Consider the following 5,708-nt stretch of genomic DNA (forward strand, 5'->3'; position numbering starts at 1 on the left):
TTCAAAGGTGTGAAAAATATGAGGAGCATGATACGGTCTGAAAAATAGGCGGAGCATGAAGCGGTGTTCAAAAACATGAAGAGCCTGAAAAGGTGTGAAAAATATGAAGAGACTCAAAACGTGTCAAAAATATGAGGAGTATGAAATGGTCGGAAAAATAGCAGGAGCATGAAGCGATGTGGAAAAACATGAGGAGTCTGTAAACGTGTGAAAAATATTAAGAGCTTCAAAAGCTGTGAAATACATGAGGAGCATGAAACGGTCTGAAAAATAGGAGGAGCATGAAACGGTGATCAAAAACATGGAGAGCCTGAAAAGGTGGGAAAAATATGAAGAGCTTCTAAAGGCTTGAAATACATGAGGAGCATGAAACGGTCTGCAAAAAAGGAGGAGCATGAAGTGGTGTGGAAAAACATGAAGAGCCTGAAAAGGTGTGAAAAATATGAAGAGCTTCAAAAGGTGTGAAATATATGAGGAGCAGGATACGGTCTGAAAATTAGGAGGAGCATGAAGCGGCATTCAAAAACATGAAGAGCCTAAAAAGGTGTGAAAAATATGAAAAGCTTCAAAAGGTGTCAAAAATGAAATGAGCATGAAACGGTCTGAAATTTAGGAGCATGAAGCGGTGTTGAAAATCATGAAAAGCCTGAAATTCTGTGAGAAATATGAAGAGCTTCAAAAGGTGTCAAAAATATGAGGAGCATGAAACGTTCTGCAAAAAAGGAGGAGCATGAATTGGTGTTGAAAAGCATGAAGAGCCTGAAAAGTTGTGAAAAATATGAAGAGCTTCAATAGGTGTCAAAAATATGAGGAGTATGAAACGGTCTGAAAAATAGGAGGAGCATGAAGTGGTGTTCAAAAACATTAAGAACCTGAAAAGGTGTGAAAAATATGAAGAGCTTCAAAAGGTGTCAAATATATGAGGAGCATGAAACGGTCTGAAAAATAGCAGGAGCATGAAGCGGTGTTCAAAAATATGAAGAGCCTGAAAAGGTGTGAAAAATATGAAGAGACTCAAAATGTGTCAAAAATATGAGGAGTATGAAAAGGTCGGAAAAATAGCAGGAGCATGAAGCCGTGTTGAAAAACATGAAGAGTCTGAAAACGTGTGAAAAATATGAAGAGCTTCAAAAATGTGAGAAATATGAAGAGCTTCAAAAGGTGTGAAAAATATGAAGAGCTTCAAAAGGTGTCAAAAAAGCGATGAGCATGAGGGTCTGAAAAATAGGAGAAGCATGAACTGGTGTGGAAAATCATGAAGATCCTGAAAAGGTGTGAAAAATATGAAGAGCTTCGAAAGATGTGAAAAATATGAAGAGCTTTAAAAGGTGTCAAAATGAGAAGAGCATGAAACGATCTGAAAAATAATAGGAGCATAAAGTGGTGTTGAAAAAAATGAAGAGCCTGAAAAGGTGTGAAATATCTGAAGAGCTTCAAAAGGTGTCAAAAATATGAGGAGAATGAAATGGTCTGAGAAATAGGCGGAGCATGAAGTGTTGTTGAAAAACATGAAGAGCCTGAAAAGTGTGAAAAATATGAAGAGCTACAAAATGTGTCAAAAATATGAGGAAAAAGATACGGTCTGAAAAATAGGAGGATCATGAAACGGTGTTGAAAAACATGAAGAGCCTGAAAACGTGCGAAAAATATGAAGAGCTTCAAAATGTGTCAAAAATATGAGGAGAACGATACGGTCTGAAAAATAGGAGGATCATGAAACGGTGTTGAAAAACATGAAGAGCCTGAAAAGTTGTGAAAAATATGAAGAGTTTCTAAAGGTGTTAAAAATATGAGGAGCATGAAACGGTCTGAAAATTAGGAGGAGCATGAACTGTTGTTGAAAAACATGAAGAGGCTGAAAAGGTGTGAAAAATATGAAGAGCTTCAAAAGGTGTGAAAAATATGAGGAGCATGATACGGTCTGAAAAATGGGAGGAGCATGAAGCGATGTTCAAAAACATGAAGAGCCTAAAAAGGTGTGAAAAATATGAAGAGCTTCAAAAGGTTTCAAAAATATGAGGAGCATGAAACGGTCTTAAAAATACGAGGAGGATGAAGCGGTGTTCAAAAACTTGAAGAGCCTGAAAAGGTGTGAAAAATATGAAGAGACTCAAAAAGTGTCAAAAATATGAGGATTATGAAACGTTATGATAAATAGCAGGAGCATGAAGCGGTGTTGAGAAACATGAAGAGCGTGAAAAGGTGTGAAAAATATGAAGAGCTTCAAAAGGGGTCAAACATATGAGGAGCATGAAACGGTCTGAAAAATAGGATGAGCATGAAACGGTTTTTTAAAAGATGAAGAGCATGAAAAGGTGTGAAAAATATGAAGAGCTTCAAAATGTGTAAAAAATTTGAGGAGCATGAAACGGTCTGAAAAATAGGAGGAGCATGAAGCGGTCCTCAAAAACATGAAGAGCCTGAAAAGGTGTGAAAAATATGAAGAGCTTCAAAATGTGTCAAACATATGAGGAGCATGAAACAGTCTGAAAAATAGGATGAGCATGAAACGGTTTTTTAAAAGATGAAAAGCATGAAAAGGTGTGAAAAATATGAAGAGCTTCAAAATGTGTAAAAAATTTGAGGAGCATGAAATGGTCTGGAAATTAGGAGGAGCATGAAGCGGTGTTCAAAAACATGAAGAGCCTGAAAAGGTGTGAAAAATATGAAGAGCTTCAAAAGGCGTGAAAAATATGAGGTGCATGAAACGGTCTGAAAAATAGGAGAAGCCTGAAGGGGTGTTGAAAAACATGAAGAGCCTGAAAAGGCATGAAAAATATGAAGAGCTTCAACATGTGTCAATTATATGAGGTGCATGAAACAGTCTGAAAAATATGAGGAGCATAAAACGGTGTTGAAAAACATGAAGAGCATGAAAAGGTGTGTAATATATGAAGAGCTGCAAAAGGTGTATGAAACGGTATGAAAAATAAGAGGAGCATGAAGCGGTGGTCAAAAATAAGAAGAGCCTGAAAAGGTGTGAAAAAGATGAAGAGATTCAAAAGGTGTAAAATATATTAGGAGCATGAAACGGTCTGAAAAATAGGAGGAGCATGAAGCGGTGGTCAAAAATAAGAAGAGCCTGAAAAGGTGTGAAAAAGATGAAGAGATTCAAAAGGTGTGAAAAATATGAGGAGCAGGAAACGGTCTGAAAAATAGGAGGAGCAGGAAGCGGTCTTGAAAAACATGAACAGCCTGAAAAGGTGTGAAAAGTATGAAGAGCTTCAAAAGCTGTCAAAAATATGAGGAGCATGAAACGGTCTGAAAAGTAGGAGGATCATGAAGCAGTGTTCAAAAACATGAAGAGCCTGAAAAGGTGTGAAACATATGAAGAGCTTCAGAAGGTGTCAAAAATATGAAAAGCATGAAACGACTGAAAAATAGGAGGAGCATGAAGCGCTGTTTAAAAACATGAAGAGCCTGAAAAGGTGTGAAAATTATGAAGAGCTTCAAAAGGTTTCAAAAATATGAGGAGCATGAATCGGTCTAAAAAATAGGAGGAGCATGACGCGGTGTTCAACACTATGAAGAGCATGAAAAGGTGTGAAAAATATGAAGAGCTTCAAAATGTGTCAAAAACATGAGGATCGTAAAACGATGTGAAAAATAGGAGGAACAAGAAGCGGTGTTGATGACATGAAGCCCTTGAAAAGGTGTGAACAAAATGAAGAGCTTCAAGGGTTTCAAAAATATGAGGAGCATAAAACGGGCTGAAAAATAGGAGGAGCATGAAGCGGTGTTGAAAAACATGAAGAGCCTGAAAAGGTGTGAAAAACATGAAGAGCTTCTAAAGGTGTCAAAAATATGTGGAGCATGAAACGGTCTGGAAAATAGGAGGAGAATGAAGCGCTGTTCAAAAACCTGAAGAGCCTGAAAAGGTGTGAAAAATATGAAGAGCTTCAAAAGGTGTCAAATACATGAGGTGCATGAAACAGCTTGAAAAATAGGATGAGCAAGAAACGGTTTTGAAAAGGTGAAGCGCCTGAAAAGGTGTGAAACATATGAAGAGCTTCAAAAGGTGTCAAAAATATGAGAAGCATGAAACGACTGAAAAATAGGAGGAGCATGAAGCGCTTTTAAAAACATGAAGAGCCTGAAAAGGAGTGAAATAATGAAGAGCTTCAAAACGTGTTAAATATGAGGAGCATGAAACGGTCTGAAAAATAGGAGGAGCATGAAGCTGTGTTCAAAAACATGAAGAGCCTGAAAAGGTGTGAAAAATATGAAGAGCTTCAAAAGGTGTCAAAAATATGAGGAGCATGAAACAGTCTGAAAAATAGGAGGAGCATGAAACGTTGTTCAAAAACATGAAGAGCCTGAAAATGTGTGAAAAATATGAAGAGCTTCAAAAGACGTGAAATACATGAGGTGCATTAAATGGTCTGAAAAATAGGAGGAGCATGAAGTGTTGTTGAAAAACATGAAGAGCTTGAAAAGGTGTGAAAAATATGAAGAGCATCAAAAGATGTCAAAAATATGAGGAGCATGAAACAGTCTGAAAAATAGGAGGAGCATGATGCATTGTTGTAAAACATGAAGAGCCTGAAAAGGTGTGAAAAATATGAAGAGCTTCAAAAGGTGTGAAAAATATGAAGAGCTTCAAAAGGTGTGAAAAATATGAAGACCTTCAAAAGGTGTGAAAAATATGAAGAGCTTCAAAAGGTGTTAAAAATATGAGGAGCATGAAACGGTCTGAAAAATAGGAGGAGCATGATACGGTGTTCAAAAATATGAAGAGCCTGAAAAGCTGTGAAAAATATGAAGAGCTTCAAAACGTGTCAAAAATATGAGGAGCATGAAACGGTCTGAATAATTGGAGGAGAATGAAACGGTGTTGAAAAACATGAAGAGCCTGAAAAGGTGTGAAAAATATGAAGAGCTTCAAAAGGTGTCAAATACATGAGGTGCATGAAACAGCTTGAAAAATAGGATGAGCAAGAAACGGTTTTGAAAAGGTGAAGCGCCTGAAAAGGTGTGAAACATATGAAGAGCTTCAAAAGTTGTCAAAAATATGAGAAGCATGAAACGACTGAAAAATAGGATTAGCATGAAGCGCTTTTAAAAACATGAAGAGCCTGAAAAGGAGTGAAATAATGAAGAGCTTCAAAACTTGTTAAATATGAGGAGCATGAAACGGTCTGAAAAATAGGAGGAGCATGAAGCTGTGTTCAAAAACATGAAGAGCCTGAAAAGGTGTGAAAAATATGAAGAGCTTCAAAAGGTGTCAAAAATATGAGGAGCATGAAACAGTCTGAAAAATAGGAGGAGCATGAAACGTTGTTCAAAAACATGAAGAGCCTGAAAATGTGTGAAAAATATGAAGAGCTTCAAAAGACGTGAAATACATGAGGTGCATTAAATGGTCTGAAAAATAGGAGGAGCATGAAGTGTTGTTGAAAAACATGAAGAGCTTGAAAAGGTGTGAAAAATATGAAGAGCATCAAAAGATGTCAAAAATATGAGGAGCATGAAACAGTCTGAAAAATAGGAGGAGCATGATGCATTGTTGTAAAACATGAAGAGCAAGAAAAGGTGTGAAAAATATGAAGAGCTTCAAAAGGTGTGAAAAATATGAAGAGCTTCAAAAGGTGTGAAAAATATGAAGACCTTCAAAAGGTGTGAAAAATATGAAGAGCTTCAAAAGGTGTTAAAAATATGAGGAGCATGAAACGGTCTGAAAAATAGGAGGAGCATGATACGGTGTTCAA

Source organism: Dama dama, unplaced genomic scaffold, assembly GCF_033118175.1.
Source record: "Dama dama isolate Ldn47 unplaced genomic scaffold, ASM3311817v1 ptg000020l, whole genome shotgun sequence".
In the NCBI taxonomy this organism is placed as follows: domain Eukaryota; kingdom Metazoa; phylum Chordata; class Mammalia; order Artiodactyla; family Cervidae; genus Dama; species Dama dama.